At 46.4% G+C, this 21,522-nt stretch overlaps 1 long non-coding RNA gene across 1 annotated transcript in view; it reads right to left on the bottom strand.

Moving 5' to 3' along the window:
- Window positions 1-21,522, bottom strand: part of LOC146784448 (uncharacterized) — a 49,660-nt gene that overhangs the window by 25,474 nt on the left and 2,664 nt on the right. The window contains exon 2 of the long non-coding RNA XR_014970460.1: window positions 6,015-6,107. This is a non-coding gene — a long non-coding RNA (uncharacterized LOC146784448). The remainder of the gene's footprint in view (window positions 1-6,014; window positions 6,108-21,522) is intronic.

Raw genomic sequence — 21,522 nt, forward strand, 5'->3', positions numbered from 1 at the left:
CAATGGAACAAACTTCCTCCTGCTCTGAGACTGGAGAGCAGTGAAGCGCTGTTCAGGGCCAAGCTTAAAACACATCTATACACTGTGTAGGTCACAGGCTCTCATGGTGATCGCTGGTAGCTTTAGCGCGGGGACACGCCGAGATGGCGTTACTGAGCGCTCTATAAGCTCTCTATAAATAAATAAATAAATGCACAAAGACATCGGAGGGCAGGGGGAAGGAGAATAGGGGCAGCAAGCTAAGCACAGAGGCTAAGCAGGAGGTCAATGATGGGCCATAGAATTGGGCAATGGAGGGCAGGAGGAGTGGACTGGTACATCATGCTAAATGGAGGGCAGTGGCAGCACATCAGAACATGCATGGCAGGAGGGAGGAGGCTAGTCCATGGATTCAGACAACAGAGGATAGGGAGGAGGTGGATGGGGCAGCAAGCTAACTGTTCAGAGAAGGTGGGTGTTAGGAACTTTATTGTTTTTAAAATGTGTGTCTGTGCGAACTACTTAAAATATGAACAAGTATGCAGCATAATCTCACTTTTATTCAGGAAGAAGAGGACGTTTGTGACTGTGACTCTGGGCTCACTTGGCAGAAACACCCCCTGACCCTCCACCCCCATCGCAAAATGTAATGCCCGTGAAAAGGGCAGGTGGACGCAGTGTTATATAGAACATAGTCCTGAGAGCACGATTGAAAATGAAAACTAGATGTAGTATATGGTATAAACTATGCACCAAAAAGTGTGATATAAGATGAACCGGGGCGTGAAATATAATATGCAATACATTGTGCGCAATGACAGATTCATTGGAGAGCGCGAGATAGCACAGGCACTAGCGCGTGCTATGCGATATGCGCCTTGGAGTGTAATATGCACAGCGCAGTGTTGTGTAACATAACTAGTCTCTAAAGTTGTAATATAAAATATGTGCTGGGGAGTGTAACGTTGCATATGCACTGTGACAAAGATATGGATCCCAGATTGTAATATGTATGGCATAGCGCTGTGCGTTATAACATACACATCGAGGAAGGTACGTTAGATGGGGCAATATAACCCGTGCGAAGGCAAGTGTGGCATGACATTCACGGGTGGTGTTACAGTGCACATGGGCTAGAGAGTGTCATAGCATACGCACTAGCTGGTGGAATACAACACAGAGGTGTGAGGCAATCGGCGGGCACTGGTGGGTGTAACACAGCATTGGGCTCAGCCAGGAGCATGCTGTGACTCTCAAGTGAGGTTCGTCTCCTTTCCAGAGAGTAAAATAAAAAGTATTACACATCCGGCGGTGGATGTGTTTTTTATTAACCGTGAGAGGGGTTTCTTGCATAGTTTGGTCGAATTTTTGTCGAATCCCCTTTGAATTGCATGGTGTGCGTGTATATTAAATGTGCCCGTCAATAGCTACCCATGTTTGTATAAATAAACGACAAGGGTGTCTACTTGGAGAGTTCCCACCGGCGGGGGCGCCGGGATTAGGCACGGTAGGGCGTCAGACACGTCAAAGCTTCACTAGCGGTGTAAATACATTCCATGTGGATTCATTCTATGCATAGTCGCCTTTTAATGAATATCACGCAAATCGTCATGGTGATAGGTACATACGGTTTGTCCAGCATGTCCTAGGTGTTTCTATAAATATATATATTTTTAAAATAATAAAAAACAAAGTCCGGCCCCGGGGGATGGGGTCCCTGGAGCAATAAGTGGCCTGAGGAGGGGGGCAACGCAGCCCCCTCCTAAAGAATTTAAATAAGAAAAAGGCCATGACCCGGGGGTTGGGGTCCCCGGGGCCGATTAAGGCCTTGGGAGGGCCAACTTTAGTTTTTTTCAACAAAAAAAAGTAGGGTGCAGGCCCTGGGGGATGGGGTCCCCAGGGCCAGTAAATTAGAAAAAGAAGGGGGGCCACACAGCCCTCCTTCTTAAAAAAATAAAATAAATAAAAGACCGGCATCGCGCTGGAGGCCACGCCCCCTCCTTGCAGCACTCTGCAAACGCGCACCCTGGCCAGTTGTAAGTTGGGGAATTAATTCCCCTTCAATACTGAGGGTCCCTGAGGGCCAACTAGCCCAACAGGTATCTCCAGTGTGCGCCAGGGAGCTGCGTTTCAGACAGGTGTTCTGAGGCCACGCCCCTTTTTACACCTCTATGCAACGCAGCTCTATAGCGCTTACTGGAGGTACCTAGTGGGCTAGTTTGACCCTAGGGACCCTTAGGATTCAAGGGGACTTAATCTCTCAACTTAGAACGGCCACAGGGCGCGTTTACACAGTGGTGAGGGGACGGGGCCTGAGGTGACGTGTGCAAACACGCCCTGTGGCACGTTTTAAGTTGGGGAAATTATTCCCTTTCAATCCTGTGGGACCCTGGGGGCCAACTAGCCCACCAGGTGCTTCCAGTAAGTGCCACTGCTCTGCGTTGCAGAGAGGTGGTGCAGGCAGTGCCCCTTTTTACACCTCTCTGCAATGGCGCTTACTGGACGTACCTAGTGGGCTATTTTGCCCCTAGGGATCCTCAGGATTCAAGGGGACTTAATCTCCCAACTTAAAAAACGGCCACAGGGCATGTTTACACAGTGGGGAAGGAAGGGGGCGGGGCCTGAGGTGACTTGTGCAAACACGCCCTATGGCGCGTTTTAAGTTGGGGAAATAATTCCCCTTCAATCCTGAGGGCTCCTGTGGGCTAACTAACCCACCAGGTGCTTCCAGTAAGCGCCACTGAGCTGCGTTGCAGAGAGGTGGTCCAGGCCGTGCCACTTTTTACACCTCTCTGCAACGCAGCTCTGTGGCGCATACTGGAGGTACCTAGTGGGTTAGTTGGACCCTAGGGACCCTCAGGATTCAAATTAACTTAATCTCTCAACTAAAAACGGCCACAGGGCGTGTTTACACAGTGGTGAAGGGAGGGGACGGGGCCTGAGTTAACATGTGCAAACAAGCCCTGTGGCGCGTTTTAAGTTGGAGAAATAATTCCCCTTCAATCCTGAGGGACCCTGGGGGCTAACTAGCCCACCAGGTGCTTCCAGTAAGCGCCACTGAGCTGCGTTGCAGAGAGGTGCTCCAGGCCGTGCCACTTTTTACACCTCTCTGCAACGCAGCCCTGTGGCGCATACTGGAGGTACCTAGTGGGCTAGTTGGACCCTAGGGACCCTCAGGATTCAAATGAACTTAATCTCCCAACTAAAAACGGCCACAGGGCGTGTTTACACAGTGGTGAAGGGAGGGGACGGGGCCTGAGTTAACGTGTGCAAACAAGCCCTGTGGAGCGTTTTAAGTTGGGGAAATAATTCCCCTTCAATCCTGATGAACCCTGGGGGCCAACTAGCCCACCAGGTGCTTCCAGTAAGCACCACTCCGCTGCGTTGCAGAGAGGTGGTCCAGGCCGTGCCACTTTTTACACCTCTCTGCAACGCAGCTCTGTGGCGCATACTGGAGGTACATAGTGGGCTAGTTGGACCCTAGGGACCCTCAGGATTCAAGGGGACTTAATCTCCCAACTTATAACGGCCACATGGCGTGTTTACACAGTGGGGAAGTGAGGGAACGGGGCCAGAGGTGACGTGTGCAAACACGCCCTGTGGCGCGTTTTAAGAGGTAGTTTTAATCCCCTGCCCTATTATATACTAGGGGCTTACAGAGGAGGTCATGCTGATCACAGGGGGACCCAACGCATAGTGTTCCCTAGTGTATGTAGGTGTTTTCACTGTATTCTGAGTGTCTTTTAACATAGCACTGGCTCTAGGACTGGTTAGTCAGACTCAGTTACCACCAGTATCCGTCTGAAAATGTTGAGGGTACAGGATGATTTTGCAACAAGGCTTCTTTCTGCTCTTCTGTTTGTTCTTTCTGCACGTTATCCTTCTTCCGGCACTTTTCTTCGTCTTTGAGGACTTCTGTTGCTTCTTTCTGCATTTCTTTTTTTTCTTTCTGTGCGTTTTTTCTTCTTTCTTCACATGTCCTATCTCTGTAGGCATAGTTAGAAATTAGCATTTAAAAAACCTTTGAAATTCACTGAAAAAACCATATGTTTCAGGCACGTTATAGTTAGGAATTGGCATTTAAAAAACCTTAGAAATTCACTGAAAAAACCATAGGTTTCAGGGGCGTTATAGTTAGCTGGACTTTTCACTCGTACAAAACCATTGAAATTCCCCCGTTATAGTTAGTTCAGCTAACTATAACTCGCGCGCCCGCAATGCACTGCTGATGACGTCACATATTACATCACTCATGACATGGTCAGTGACATCACTCATGACACCACTGATAACATCTCAAATGACATCACTAATGACATCACTGATGACATCATCCTTGTGATAGAGTGGCAGACCTCCTCTTCCCCTAATATAACCTTTGATGCACACATTCAAAAATAGAAACTACAATGTTCAAAACAATGGACATACCAATACCAGTTACAACAACCTATTCAGTAATTCTAAGATTCACATACACATCCACTCATTCACCAACAGTCCTATACAGTCACTCATACATGTATTCACTCTTCATATGTACTCATACACCTATACATCCTGTTACACAACGCCACTCATCCATAGAGTTACTCACACACATAGTCACTCATGTTAATAAAGAATCAAACATCCATTTACTTGCATATACAGTTATACACACACCACCACACTTACTTCTACAGAAACTTACACATACTTAGTCTTTTATAGAAACACATACTTATTCATACAGGAACTCTTTCAATCTCTCACTCTCACATATACTCACTTATATACACCAATAGTCACATATACTAGTTTAAAACATATGTAGTTACTCATAAAGACACTATTGAGACAGTCTATCACTCACTAACACACCCATGCACACACTCATCCACCCATACAGTCCTGCACACATGCTGTCTTCAACACATACAAACAGTGAGTCACTCATTCATGCACCTATGCACTACGTAATACCCCCCACCGAACCATACAGACACTCAGACACTCATACTGATACTCAAAAAACCAACTAATAACCTATATAGACACTCATGTAGCTACTCACCAACCCATGCAGCCACTTATACACAAAGTGAGAGACTGATACAGATATTTACACATTTAAACATTACTCACTAAGCCATGTATTCACTAAGATACACTTAATCAGTCAGTTATACAATCAATTTTTCAAAAACAAATCATCCATTTAGACACTTATATACCCATTTATTCTTCCATCGACCTTGAGATATACATATATAAAACATATGTAATTTTCAGAAAAACACACATTCACTGGATGATGTCATCAGTGATGTCATTTGAGATGTCATCAGTGATGGCATGAGTGATGTCACTGACCATGTCATGAGTGATGTAATATGTGACGTCATCAGCAGTGCATTGCGGGCGCGCGAGTTATAGTTAGCTGAACTAACTATAACGGGGGAATTTCAATGGTTTTGTACGGGTGAAAAGTCCAGCTAACTATAACGCCCCTGAAACCTATGGTTTTTTCAGTGAATATATATATATATATATAGCGGTATGACTCATATCATTCCTCCCAACACTTACGAATGAACAAATGTCTTGTACCCTGACTTTTTACTATATTACATGGTTTGGTAATAGCTAGCAGCAGATGGTGTTCCCCGGTTTGTTTGAAAAAGCTTGATAGTTTTTACAAATGTTTTACAGTGAATATGCAAGGTCAGGTTTCAGGCGCCACTGAAATATCCAGAAAATCCACCAGAATAAGCACCAACCAACCGGCATAGATGACCTCAACGTGAACCTACCGGAAGACAGCCCTCATCAAATTATTCCCCTGCACCTGTTCCTTGCTATCAGCAATTCAAAGGCAACCTTTGTTAACATTCTAAAACACATTTGTGAAAGCAGTCTCATCAAGTTAATTATCTGCACCTGTTTCTTGGTACAACAATTAGAATGTGACCTTTATTAATGTTCTTAAGCAGTCTTTATTAAAGACCGCCCACACTCCTCCCCTTCACTTAGCCTCTTTGCCTGCGGCTTACCTGTTTCCTGGCTTTCAGGACTCTGTCTTACCAGCTCCCTTGTTTCTTCCACTTCGACCTCACCACAAAGAACATCCCGCATCAGTCTCGCACCTGGATGGAAAAATAAGAAGAAAAGGAGAGACACATTAACAGTCTTGATTTCGCTATGCACTGAGCTCAGTTGTAACATTGTGCTTGCAGACAAGGTAACCAGTGTTTTTGTTCAACTTGCACTTTCTTTCGGCAGTGCTCTGCCTGAAAGGACTTGGGTGAAGCTAACCCCATCCAAATTAGCTTGTGAGTTAAATGCTGGAATCATACTCACTACAGTTTCAAAACTTTGATGAAGGAACGTCTATGGACTATCTAAAAATAACTGACAACAGAACTAAAAGTTGGTTGAGATATAAAAAGCTTTCCTGAGGAGCTACCTTAAAAGATATAACTAGTATTAGAGTAAAACCGTATTATTTGTTTGTTTATAGATAACATATCACCCAGTACCATTCATCAGACTGGTGTGAATGCCTGCTGCAGTGTTGCAGCTGAGTAGACAAGCCACAGCATCTTTTGACTCCACACGCTCTCTCATCCCAACCCCCTTACTCCTGGGATTCACCACCGGAGCAGTGTCTCCTTCTGTACACCGAGGGCAAGTCTCGAGGGGATTCGGGAACTAGTGTCACTGTTCCATTAGAATCACCTGGGATCCAAGTAGGTGGGTTATGACAGAAGGCTAAGCCACGTTCCTAACATTCCTTTCGGGCTGCCCGATGACCAATCAAGAACAAATAGTCATGGACGATCAAGCGCATGCCTTGTCAGGGGACCTCAATGACGCTAACAATCTGTCTGAGCTAATGCAGCAGTTGCAACTGGATGTCAATAGGTTAAAAGGAGAAAATGCAACACTTAATGAAGAATTGTAATGAGACAGGACACATTTCACACAATGGAGGATCCTAAACCCAAGGATAGTTGCCCAGCTTTGACCTAGCCTGTGTATGGAGAACCATTTCAAAGAGGGGTGTTTACAACTACTGACCAGAATCTGCATGTATCTGTCTCTTCACCCAGACCTGTGCCCCTAGCAGCTCCAGAACTCTTTCAGGGCGAAAGTACTAAATTTGAAGCCTTTATGAGTCAATGCCAATTATATTTCATATGCAAACCTCTGTGTTCCCCACGGACGCTGCTAAAGTAGCATTTGTAATCTCTCATTTGGAAGGTGTATCTGTTAACCGGGCAATTCCTTTAATAAGAACAAATGTTCCCCTTTTGTACAACTATTCTGCTTTTAAGGCTACCATAACTAAGTAAAAGCTAGCCTGGCTGATGAAGGGTGTTACCCAGAAACCGGTCCCAGGATGCTTGTTTCTGGTTTAGGGAAGACCTGGCTTGGCATTTCAGGCTGGACTGTTCCCATGAGGCACAGGGTCAAGACTGATTTACATATAGCTGGTTCTGAACTGAGGTGGCAAAGTGAGCTAAAGAATGATGATGGATTCAACCCAGATCTGTGTCTGGGGGTGAGTGTCTGAAAAGTTTCAGCTCTCTGTCCATCATCTCCTTGTCTGTGCTTTGTTCGCCCTAAGTTGGCAGGGTATGCCCAGACATATGTCCCTTGCTCACTTTGCCACTGGATTCAAGCTAGCCTGGCTGATGAAGGGTGTTACCCAGAAACCTGTCCCAGGGTGCTTGTTTCCGGTTCAGGGAAGACCTGGCTTGGCAGTTCGGGCTGAACTGTCCCCATGAGGCACAGGGTCAAGACTGATTTGCATATAGCTGGGTCTGAACTGAGGTGGCGAAGTGAGCTAAAGAATTGTTAGACTTGGCATCTTTTGGCTTGTTTCGCCAGACTTTTTGCTTTCTAACCTCCCATTTTTGACTCTGTTTTTGCTGGTGTAATGATTCTGCGCACTTTCCTCACTGCTGTCCAGTGCAAAAGTGCAAGTGCTCCTGTATAAAATGTGTTATGGATTGGTGTTTCCACAATTGGCCTATTTGATTTATGTGTCAGTCCCTAGTAAAGTGCACTGCGAGTTCCAGGGCCTATAAATCGAATGCTGTTGGTGGGCTGCAGCACTGGATTGTGCCACCCACGCAAACAGCCCGTAAAGTGTAACTCTGGCCTGCCATTGCAGAGCCTGTGCGCAGCCTGGGGCTGCCATGTAGACTGGGCAAGTACAACCACTTCCAAGTCCCTAAGCCTTCCCTTTTCTACATGTTAGTCACCCCTAAGGTAGGCCCAAGGTACCCCTGTGAGCAGGGTGCATTGTATGTGATAGGTAGGACATGCCCTGGGGTGTGTGGCATGTCCTGATAGTGAATTACAGCCAACTTCGTTTTTCACTATTGTAAGGCTTCCTGTTCCCCATAGGCCAGAATGGGCAGTTTGATTATTACATCCTATAATCCTAACTGCCCCAGGGAACATGGTAGAAAGTCGAGTTTAGTATGCCTGAACTCAGAATAATAAAATGCATCTTTTAGTGAAGTTAGTTTTAACATTCTGGGTTTGAAAATACCACTTTTAGGAAGTAGGTATTTTCTTGTCTAACCACCCAAGCCGGCCTCTGCTAGGTTGTGTATTCCTTGTCTGGAATTTGAGTGACAGGGGCTGGGGGATTCCAGGAGACAGGCTGAGTCAGCACAGGGCTGAATAGCAAGATCTACATGTAGATGGGTGGGAGGAGTTGCACCTGGGACCTGAATAGGGCTGTGGCTTCCCTCCACAATGCTGGCTCCACCTCCTGTGGTACGTCTGAGGTACCTGGCCTACACTGTGAAAGGAAAGAAGGAGACTTGTCAACAAAGTGCTCCAGGACTGACCAGAACTGGTTTGGACTAGGCAAAGGCCTCTCTTCCTGCAGAGAACAAAGAGAAATTGAGGATAAAAAGGGGGACCCAAACCCCAGAACTTTAGAACTCGCTGGAATCAAGGACCCTGCCAAGAAGAAGAGCTGGAAGAGCTGCCAGGAGGAGTACTGCCCCTTTGCTGTGTTGTTGCTTTGTTGGGTTGCCCTGCAGCTGCTGCTTCTGCCTTGAGCAGTGAAAGGACTGGACTGAACTTTCTCTACTTGTGCTGAGTATCTCCAAGGGCCAGAAACCGAGCTGGCCTCCTGTTAAGAAGTCTCAGGTACTGCAAAGACTTCACCAACCTCTGGGTACTGCTCCTGGAACCGCTGTTTCAGTTGCCACAGAGAAGAGGGAACCGCGACCGACTCTGTCACCGACTCCATCGCTGGCCTCATGTCCTGAAGGCACCGCAGGCCGCACCGTCTCGCCCTGCACCGCACGCGTTGGTCTCACTGACACCGTCTGCACGATCGTCACCGAGCTGCTGCCTGCACCGCATCGAGAGACACCGCAGCCCGCACCGTCTCGCTTCACTTCGCTGGCCTGGTCTCACTGACACGATCGCCGCTGGCTCGACACCTGTGACCGCCTCGTCACGCCTGTGCGAGCCGCACTAAGAAAGGTACTGTCAACGAGTCTGTTCACGCTGTTGCCGGCCCGTACCGACGCCCTCAGCAGGAACGGCGAGACTCTGGTTGTTTTCAGCATCGCGGTAGGCTCGGACCGAGCTATCGACTCACACGAACTTTGTTTTCAACGTATTTTTGCAACTTAAAGACATCTTCAGAAGTAACTATTTTTGAAGCACTGTGTTGTGGATTTTTATCATATTTGGTCTTGTTTTAAGTATATCAAAATATTGGATATTTTTCTAAACTGGTGTGGTGTCCTTTTGTAGTGCTTACATTGTATTACTGTTGGTTTTGTGCAAATGCTTTACACACTGCCTCTAAGATAAGCCTGACTGCTCGTGCCAAGCTACCAAGGGGGTGAGCAGGGGTTATTTTAGGAGCGTAACTCCCTTATCCTGACTAGAGTGGTGGTTTCTGCCTGGCTTTGGTGCAAACCGTAGCCAACCAGAAATTCAATTTCTAACAAGAATGATGATGGATTCAACTCAGATCTGTGACTGGGGGTGAGTGTCTGAAAAGAAGTTTCAGCGCTGCGTCCATCATCTCCTTGTGTTTGCTTTGTTCGCCCTAAATTGGCAGGGTATGCCCAGACATGGGTCCCTTGCTCACTGTGCCACTGGATTCAAGCTAGCCTGGCTGATGAAGGGTGTTACCCAGAAACCGGTCCCAGGATGCTTGTTTCCAAATCAGGGAAGACCTGGCTTGGCAGTTCAGGCTGGACTGTTCCCATGAGGCACAGGGTCAAGACTGATTTGCATTTAGCTGGGTCTGAACTGAGGTGGCGAAGTGAGTTAAAGAATGATGATGGATTCAACCCAGATCTGTGACTGGGGGTTAGTGTCTGAAAAGAAGTTTCAGCGCTACGTCCATCATTTCCTTGTGTTTGCTAAGTAATTTGCAAAACATGTTTTTTTCCAAGCAAGTGAAAATGAGTAATTAAACCTACCACAAGGTTCTAAGGACCTGCTGACTTATCAATCGACTGGTGGTAGAAACATGCTGGCCAGAAGAGAAAAGAGCATTCTTATTCTATCGAGGGTTAAGAGATGATCTTAAAGATTCCCTCTAGCACATTGTAGATCTGTCCAACGACTGAGCAGAATTTTTTTTTTTTAAATAACTTTTTATTAGACAAACATCGGCATATCGACATTTACAATCAGTGCAATATAGATACATGCATGACAGTTCGAGGCAGTACTACAACAAATTACATGCAGTGAAGACCTTTCAAGGAGGAAGCAAATCATCATGTTCAATATTCTGTGGGGGGACGCAAATATCTTCACAATAGGAGTTCCACTGCGACGAGACACGAGCCCACTTTTTGGGCAGTGTACACCGTCTTTTCTCTGAACATACACCAGTCCATATTGTTCTTCCAGGCTTCCAGAGTAGGAGGGGCCGCCGCACCCCAGGCCTGAGCAATGTTTCTTTTTGCCAGCATGAAACCCAAAGTGGCCCATTGTGTTTGGTAGGTGTTAAGATCAGTCGGCTCCCATATGTTTAGTAGGCATCTACGTGCATCAGGGTAAATAGTAACAGTGAGGACAGCCCTCATTACTTCGTGTACCTCCCTCCAATACTGTTGGATTAGTGTGCATTCCCACACAATGTGCATAAACGTACCAGTTAGGCCGCATTTTCTACGGCAATTTCCCGTTTCGGCTCTCCCCATCAGTACTAGCCGGGGACCGGTCATATAAATCCTATGTAGGATTTTAAGCTGGACTAGTCATAATCGAGCTGGAATGGCCACCACTCGAGGAGAAGAAATCACTTCTTGCCAATCTTCGTCATCCATTTCTATCCAATCTGCCGCCCACCTCTGCCTCAAAGCTGAGAGAGGATCTTCCATGTGGTGTATTATTTTATTATAAATTAATGATTAATGAGATAGTCCTATCAGGGACGTGACCATCTAGTATCCTGTCCTCTAATAGGGATGAATCGGGAAGGGACGTACCTCTTGGGATGAGAAAATGCAGTGCATGGCTAACCTGATTGTAACGAAAGATCTCAGTCTCAACGAGTTCGTGTTGAGTCTGGAGGGCGGCAAAATGTTTCACCCCTCCCTTCTCCCACATGTCCTTGATTTGTGATATGCCAATCATGTCCCATTTATCAAACCCTTTTGATGTCCACAGATTGCCAAGTTGTGCCGAGTCCCATAGGGGGGGGTAGCTAGTGTCAGCTTAAGCTCCCATCCGAGGGGTTTATTTGCAGCATGCCATACTCTGATGGAGTGCCCAGTGGGCCCCATTAATCTGGACCGACTCGGACTCGAGTAAAGAGATCTATTATAATTTACTCCGGGGAGAAGCCACTTATCCATCCTGTAGCCTGGGTTGTTAAGGTCTCCATATTTACTGTGATTGATAGCTGCTAGGTGAGCAGCCCAGTAATATTTCTTTATATCAGACTGACTGATGCCACCATCGTACCATTTTAATGTGAGTTTACCCAAGGCTATACGTGGCGATCCGTTCCATAGCAGCTCTCTCTGAAGGTGTTCAATTTCTTTAAAATATGTCGCGGGGACTGGGTCAAGCGAGTTTTGCAAAACATAAAGAAAACGGGGTAGGGACATCATTTTAAAAAGAGCTGCCTTGCCCAGAAGAGAGATGGGAAGGGACTTCCAACTTGCAATATCTTGTTTTAAGCGGAGCATCAGAGGGAGGAGATTTTTTTCATATCGAAGTGTAGGGTTTAGGGAGAGGAATATCCCTAAGTATTTAAAGCCGGTGGCACTGATCTGAATTGGACAGTTGCGGGGCAGGGCGGGGGAACCTCCCCGAAGGACATAGAGGTGGGATTTAGCCCAGTTAATCCTAAAACCAGAATATCTACCGAACTCAGCTAATATGTCCAGAACCACAATTAAAGACTTTTTGGGCTCCGTTAAGTAAAGTAAAATGTCGTCCGCATAGAGCGAAATGCGGTCCTCCCAGTCAGGTGACCACCGCATACCCCGAATAACCGGATCCTGGCGAACCCAGGCAGCCAAGGGTTCCAGTGCAAGAGCAAAGAGGAGTGGGGAGAGAGGGCATCCCTGACGTAGATGTATGACATTACAACGCATATGTTTACATCGCGGTACATTACATCGCGGTTTTGACAAAGCAAGTCAGTACAACGACTTGCGTTGGAGGGCGCTGGACTTAGGAGTAGTATAATTTACTATTCCAACTCCAGTCTATGTACAGTAGGGAAGGTGTTGGATAGTAAAATATACTATTCCTTGTCCTAGAGCGCCATCTAGCGCAAGTCGTTGTAACGGCTTGCGTTGTAAAAACCGCGATGTAATGGCATCGCGATGTAATCCCCGCATTGTAAACGATGTTTCCCCCTGACGGGTGCCCCGGCTCAAGTCAAATGTATCTGACTTTTTATTATTTACCACTACTTGTGCCATTGGCTTCGAATAGAGGAGACAAACCCATCGAATAAATTCCTGGCCAAACCCCAGCTTTCGGAGGACCACTATGAGATAAGGCCATTCAATAGTATCGAATGCCATGGTGGCATCCAGAGAAACAAGGACAGCAGGCTCTAGGATCATGTCCGCTCTGCCTAGAACCCCATGGGCTCGGCGCAAGTTCAACGCTGTGTTCCTGTGTGGTATAAAACCAGATTGATCTGGGTGTACCAGTTCCGAAATTACATTAATTAGACGGTTAGCTAGGACTTTGGCAAGGATCTTTGGCTCCCATTGAGGAGGGAGATCGGTCTGTAGGATGCGCAGTCTGCTTTGGGCTTGCCTTCCTTATGTATGGTTACTATGGTGGCTAATCGTTGGTCAATTGGCAGCTCACCCATTTCTCAGCTTTCTTCAACATGCTTTTAAGATAAGGAGACAGTTTATCAGGGCTAAGTTTATATAGTTCAATTGGGATGCCATTGGGGCCAAGAGCTTTTCCCGGGTTTAGTGATCCTATTGCTTGCGCTATCTCGTCTGCCATCAGAGAGCTATCTAGTAGGCGCTGGTCCGCTAAGGAGAGAGTGGGGAGTTTAATGTCCCGGAACAATTCAGTAGAGTCTTCCTCATTGTAGGGTGCCACCGCATTGTATATTCGGTCAAAATGTCTGGCAAAGCGGTTTACTATTTCCTAGGGGTCAGTCACGCAGGCATTATTAACATCTTGCAAAATTGGGACCAATCTATTTGCCCATTCGCGTTTATCAAGCCAGGCTATTAATTATCCCTGAGATCATAAGTCCTACAGAGTTGCTCCCCACCCAATGCCTTTCTGTCATTAGTGCCTTATATTCTTCCTGTTTGAGTTGTAATAGGTGAGTTGAGTCAGGTGTGATCATCGTTTCCATCTTTTTCTCCAAGTGATAGATCTCGTCTTCTATGCTAGCTATTTCCTTCTGTCTTTCTTTCTTCTGTCCAGCTATTAAGGACAGACCATCCCCCCCGATCACTGTTTTGAACGCTTCCCAGAGTGTCTGGGAGGAGTTCACTGTACCCGAGTTTTCATCAAAATAAGTGTCTATCGTCTTTGTGAGGCTTTGGCGAATTTTGGGGTTGCGAAGATACCAAGGATTAATAGGGACTACTCTACCCACCCTGGTCTGATCAAGGAGTATATGTACCCAATGATCGGAAATGCCCCAAGCCAGGTGTCTGATTTCATGGACAAGTGAGATTTGGGGACTAGGGATCAAAATATAATCTAATCTGGATAGACTGTCGTGGGCCCCCGAGTGGAACGTGTGTTGTATACTATCAGTACTGTCAGTGCGCCAGCAGTCTACCAATCCCATGGTCTCAAGAAAATCTGGCAACCATCTGTGTGAGGGTCCTAGCTCACGTGGAGGGTGGCGATCTAGTGTGCCCGACCCCATGGAATTAAAATCACCTCCCAGCAACAACATTCCCTCAGGCAGCGAGAGGAGAGTGGCACGTAGGTCCTGGAATGTGGTAGTTTGGAGGCCAGGCGGTACATAGACAGACACCTGCGTGAAGGTTCGTCCCTCCAAGGACCCCGTGATACCTACGCAGCGGCCCCTGTCATCCATCCATGTACGATCAACCTTAAAGGGGAAAGTGTTTTTAAGCATTATACCCACCCCTCTGGAGCTTGTAGTGAACCTGGCATGTGCCACCAGCTTATATCCCGACCTACACAGAGCTTTACATGAGCTTCCCATCAAATGTGTCTCTTGAAGTAGGACGACATCTGGGGCTTGTGTCCTGATATATTGAAGAACAATACTGCGTTTAATCTTATCCCCGAGCCCGTTGACCTTCCAGCTCAGGATCCTTGCACTCTTATCCCACTGCGTATGCATTGCAACAGTTAATGACAGCCATAGCCTCGGTCATGCGAAGTACAATGTTTGCCGACGTAACAACTATAACACAAACAACACATAAGCCCCCTACACACCTACCCACGTCCCCTTTCCCTACCCTCTCCCAATGCCCGCCACCCGCCACCCTGCTACCCTGCCCCCTGGCGTACAACTGCCCAGTCCAAACTTGTGCCTGTCGCCCCTATGAATTTAACTAAAAGCAGAAAAAAAGGGGGGATATCATCGCTCTGTCCCCCTGCATCCCCAACAATTCTTTAAAGAGTGTATCTCTAACAAAGGTGTCTACTGAGCACCCCAGGTGCGAGGTTGAACATAGTAATCTGAATCTGGCAATTGAATCATTTACATCCCGCAACCTGAGTAAATCTACATGAAGGCTAATGGTCCCATGGAAATCTCACCCCGAGCCTGCAAGTCCGGATCACCATCACCATCTCCGCCTCTGGATCCATTGTTCATTCGGCTATTGAGCCAGTCTGAAGCCATCGCAGGATTGTCAAAGAACCAAGCCCGTCCCTCCGCCTCCACGCGGAGACAGGCCGGGAACATCATTGCGTATTTAAGTGCCCTCTCCCGGAGCCTCTTCTTGATGGGTCATGAATTTCCTACGCTGTCTTTGAACCAGTTGCATAAAATCCGGAAAAAATGTGAGATCCGCGTTTTCATAGCGGAGGGGGGCTGCGGTCTGAGCATGCTGAAGGATTGCGTCTCTGTCCCGAAAGTTAAGGACACGTGCTATCAACGGGCGTGGAGGAGCTCCAGGTTTGGGCCGCCCGCCTGGAATTCTATGCGCCCTCTCAACAGTGAAGAATTTCCCCCAGCCTTTGGGCTTAAGGTAATTAAGTATGAGGTCTTCCACAAATAAATCTGGTGCTGGCCCCTCCGCTTTTTCCGGCACACCAAGGATGCGGATGTTGTTGCGTCGCGTACGGCCTTCGTAATCATCCAGTTTGCGCTCGGCCATCTCGCGGAAGGATTTAAGATCTTGCATTTCTCTTTGGAGTAGGGAGACATCGTCCGTTAGACTGGCTGTCTTGATATCCAAGTATTTGACTTTCTCATTCATTTTCCTGAGGTCAGCTCGGATTAGGTTCACGTCAATGGAGATAGTGTCCATTTTATGCTCTAGGGAATCTTTGACTCCATTGATGGCTGCCATAACGTCCTGAAGCGTTAGTTCTGGGATGGCGCTCTCGGGGTCTTCCGCTGCTTTAGGTGTGCTACGCATGTCTGCAGGCGAACCCTTAGGAAGGGTGTAGCGATCGAGCTTATTTTATTGAACCTGTTTAATGCTTCTGGGACCCCGGGCTTGGCCCTTCTCCAACTCAGTTCCCCCTGCCATTGCGTATTCAAAGAGCTAGGTTTGGTGGTCGCGCCCACTCCGGCCTCCACCCCACTGGCGGGGAGCAGGGCGGGAGGGGATAAAAAGGGGGATCGTTTATTGGGTATTGCTGCTGAGTCTCCACTGGCACAGGTGGTAATTGTTGTGGAAAGAGCTGGCAGGGTGGCCCCTAGACAGATATGAAAATGATCTCAAATGATGGTCGTGGACTTTCCCCCTGGTGGTTGCCTCTCACCTGTCGCAGTCTCAGCGTAGTCACGGGAGGGCATCCTAAAGGGCACCAGTTGCAGTGCAGTTTATATAACTTCTAGCTATAGGCATTGAGACAGGGGCAGCCCCTGGCATGCTTTGACTGTGTATATGAAGTGCGCTGCTATCTCTCCACAACTGCATTCGCCCCCTCACAAGGCAGCGCAGCCAGGACTCAGGGCATGGCAACATTTCTTATGTCAGAGAGGGACTTCTTCCACACTGACCTTTACTCAGGGCCTCAGCTGCAAAGTACACGGCTCCCACAGGCACAGGCAGTGACATCTAGAGCCACAGTTCTCACCACTACCAGGTGTGCGTCTCCCTTGAGGCTTCCAGAAAACGAGCTCACACTTTTAGATGTCCCCAGATGCGCTCACCAGATACTAGTCTCGGGCCGCTAGTGGAGCGCGGCAGTCCCGCATCATATAGGGGGTGAATGAACCGGGCTATGCACTCCCCAGATAGACGGTGCAGCTTCCGGGCGGGCTCCGTTGTGGGTGCCATCGGAACTGTGGCAGCTCAAACACTCCAGCAGCAGTTCGGGAGGGATGTGTGTTATTATGTGTACCCCCGCTGAGAGCCTCTGCACCCGAACCTCGCAGCGGCCGCACACTTCCGGTATTGTCACCGACCGGTGATTTCCGGTCCGAGCGGGCCGATTCAACTGCACACAATGCCGGCCTGTAGTGACACTTTAGCCCCAGGCGTTGGAGGTGTGACTAGGCCCTAGGCAACGGGGCTCGTATCTCCGGTCCCGCACCAGCGTCAGAGCTAAAAAAGTACAATTGGGCACCGCTCACCCTCAGCTATCTATTCGGGGAAGTTAGAGCTTCGGATTTCCATCAGGATGTGTGTCAGGGATGCGGTCTCGATGGAGCCAAAGACTTAAGCGGCCATCTTGCGTCGGAGCTTGGCCACGCCCCCCCCGACTGTGCAGAATTGATTGATCTTGAGGTTACGCTAAATCACCGATTGGGTGAGCGAAAGGGTGACTAATCTCACAGTGGCACTAGAGTAATTGTTCTCAAAACTGAGAAGGAGTCAGACAGTGAACCTATACAGATAGGAAGTATAAGGGTTCCATTATCTAATGAGAAAAAGGAACTTGGCTACAAATTAAGCCTATGTCTTTATTGTGGAAAAACTGGTCCTTTCACTAGGGAATATTCTGCAAAACCAAAAAAGACTAAGGCTGTGGCTAGTGTAGAGGTTGAACAAGAACAGGGAAAACTAAGACTCTCGACCAGAAGGGATATTGTCTTGTCGAGAGAAGCAGTACAGATCTTACAATATCTGACCAATGTAGGAACAAAAATTCCATGGCATCTGACTATCTGAGTCACAGTAATCCCATTCCCACAGCATAGCACATAATATCCATGCTTATTGACTCAGGGGCCGCAGTCAATTTCTTTGATCTGACCCTAGCTGCCAGGCTCGGGCTCACAAAAGTCCCCAAAGAAAAAACTGAGCCTGTGCAAGCAGCAGATAGTTCGGAGTTGTCTTCTGGATTAATTTGTTTTCAGGCAGAGGCTTTAACCTTAGTGTGAGATAATGGACATAATGAATGACTTGTCTTTGATCTAATAGACACTCCCACCTTTGGGGTAATTTTGGCAGTACCTTGGCAAGAACACCATAATCCAAAAGTCAATTGGGTACACCACACGGTAACCTTGGACTAACCATTCTGCACTACTGCCTACTACCAAGAGGCTCCAGAAGTGGGAATACCTCTGCATTGTCCAAGGAACAGAATACCTTAAACTACCCAAAGAATTCCAGGACTTTCAAGATTTTTTTGAGCCTTTGATTGATGCATTGATCTTCTACTGGGAGCAACGCTGACCTGTAGTAGAGTTTACGTGTTGACAGAACCTGAAACTCAATATCTAGGAAAATATCTGGATGAACTACTAGAGATAGGTTTTATACTCCACTCCACATCACCTGTGTCTTCCTCACTCTTCTTTGTACCCAAGAAGAATGGGGAGTTGAGGGCTTGTGTGGATTAAAGGACAATCAATAAGGTGACTATTAAAAACCAATATCCTCTCCCGTTAATTCCGGTACTACTTGATCAGGTCAGAAATTCCACCATTTAATCAAAACTAGATTTATGGGAAGCTTACCACTTAATCCGTGTCTGAGAAGGCAATGAATAGAAAACCATCCTTTGGGACTAAGTTTGGGCTGTTTGAGTACACTGTTATGCCTCTTGGGCTATGTAATGCTCCAGCAGCATTTCAATATTTCATTAAAGAGGTCTTGAGGGAGTCTTTGGATGTTAGTGTAATCGTCTACATAGATGACATTCAGATTTACTCAAACATAGAACAGGAACATGTACCGCATTTATGTACCATCTTGCATCGCTATGGACCCCAAAGAGGTAGAAGCCATTACCAATTGGCCAACTCCAACAAATGTCAAGGTAATTCAACAGATACTTGGCATCACCAATTCTTATTGTTGTTTCATCTTGCACTTGTAAGAGATACTGGTGTCCATAACACAGCTGCTAAAAAAAGGGCAATCATTTGCGTGGTCTCCAGAAGCCAACCAGGCATTGCAATTGTTAAAAACTAAATTCACCAATGCACCCATTCTTCAGCATCCCGATCCAGACCAGCCCTATTACGTCAAAGATGATGCTTCACAGGGTGCTGTAGGAGGAATTTTATCTCAAAATAACCCAAGAACTGGCCACCTGCATCCCATAGCCTTTTATTTAAAAAAAACATCTACCAGTGGAGCAAAACTATACGGTGGCTGAAAGAGAACTTCTGGTGTTCACTGAATGGAGGCATTACCTACAGGGGGCTAAACAGACAGTCACAATATTCTCATATCATAAAAATGTGCAATTCTTTAGCTCTGTTAGGGCTCTTACACCCATCAAATGTGATGGTTGCATTTCTTTAGTGGGTTCGATTTCATCTTCACCTATTGCCTGGGACCAAGCAGTTACAGTCTGATGATCTTTCTAGACTGGGGTATGCTCACTCTTCCCATTCCACATTAGACTCCCCTACTATCATTACACTGTAAACATAGTTGCAGTCAGCGAGGGTGACACCATTATAGTGGCCGTACAAGAAAAATATAAAAAACTAAAAGCCGAAGAATGAATCAAAACACCTAACCATAATATCACAGACAAGCTGCTCCTTTACGCTCATAAACTCTACATTCCTACTATACAATTAAGACATCAGGTAATTCAATTGAATCATGACACAACATTAGCAGGGCTCCCAGGTATAACGAGAACCCTAAGGAATTGTCAAAAAACCTTCTGGTGGAACAACATTCGGAAGGATATACAAGAATATGTATCTGGTTGCCCAAGTAGTGCATAAAACAAGAATACTCACACTCCACCTGCAGGCTTATCACAGCCTCTGCCTATACCCCAAGTTCCTTGGCACACCAGACTGGATTGTATTACTAACCTTCTAGCAAGCAATACTTTCACTATCATTTTAGTAGTTGTTACATGTTATAAAAAATGTCACATTTCAGCCCCTCTAAAAGATACCCACCGCCGCAGAATTTAGTCAAATATTCATTGATCATATTATAAGACTGAATAGTCTAAGGCTAAAATCATCTCAGATAGCGAAGTTCAGTTCACATATTAATTTTAGAGAATACTCTGTGATAAGTTAAGAATGGAGGCAGCCTTGTCATCTGCCTTCCACCCACACACCGATGAGCAAGCTGAACGGGGCAACCAATCCCTAGAAACTAAACTAAGATGCTTACTATCCACACACACAGGACAATGTGATCAGGCCTTATCCCTAGATGAATTCACTTACAATAATAGCACCCACTCAGCCACAAACTACACACTTTTCTTCTTCATGTCAGTACAACATCCTCAGGCCCTTCGCATTGATATATGAGGAGTTTCTATTATGCTACCTTCAGTCACAGAAAGATTAGAGGAAGTGCAAGAGATTAACAAGCATTTGCAATGCAATAGGTCTTGCATTTATGCGAGTTTAAGCTATTGGCATTGTAAATAAGAATGCCTTTTATTTATGTTTTAAAAACAAAAACAAAAATAAAAGGGATTGTTATTTGCAATGCCAATAGCTCAAACTAGCGTAAATGCGAGACCTATTGCATTGGAAATGCTTGTTGTATTTTAGTAATTGTTTTCTTTAGTGCTTACGAAGGCATCCCTTCAGAGCACTTTGCTCATTGGACTCACACCATTGGTCATTATCTGTGGGATGTATGGACTACCTTACCAAGGGTGTTGTGGGTTTTCTAAGCAAGGATTTCTTTGCAATTAATTGGCAAATGGTGTATTAGGAACCGCCTTGTAACATTTGTCAAACCCTAATTAAAGGTTGCTTTGCACAGAGGTCCGACATAAAGCAATTTCGTCAGCCTGCTGCTGCCAATGCAGTTTGCAGAATGTTGCTGCAGTGTGCATCGGGAGCAATCAGTTGTTATGCAGGCTTCAACAATAGGATGCCTTGCTGCGCTGCCCTACACCAAAATCCCATAAATAAGCCCCACAGAGTATCAGGGAAATTATTCACAAAGCAGCATCAGATCCTTGTCGATGGATCTAATGAAAGTCTTTAGCCTTCACACCATCAGCGTGCATTGCAGTGTACATTTCAGAATATTTACTGTGGTGGAGCAAAAGGAAACATAATATAGAGTGATTGAATGTGCGTTGTGTCTTCTTATTATTTCCAGCCAAGATAGATGGCTCTTACTTTGCTTTAGTTGCAGGTTGAATTGCGTACTATGTAACTGGAGCTGCGGGTAAGTTGCTCACAGATGTTGAGCTGTTGGTAAGTTTTTCTCATATGTAGGGCTGTGGGTAAGTTGGTCACAGATGTAGAGCTGTGGGTGAGTTGCTCACAGATGTAGAGCTTTGGGTGAGTTGCTCACAGATGTAGATCGTTGGGTGAGTTTCTCTAAAATGTATGGCTGAGGGTAAGTTGCTCACAGATGTAGAGCTGTGGGTGAGTTGCTCCCAGATGTAGAGCTGTGGGTAAGTTGTTCACAGATGTAGAGCTCTGGGTGAGTTGCTCACAGATGTAGAGCTGGGGGTGAGTTTCTCTCAAATGTATGGCTGAGGGTAATTTGC

This window comes from Triturus cristatus, chromosome 11, assembly GCF_964204655.1.
Source record: "Triturus cristatus chromosome 11, aTriCri1.1, whole genome shotgun sequence".
NCBI lineage: Eukaryota > Metazoa > Chordata > Amphibia > Caudata > Salamandridae > Triturus > Triturus cristatus.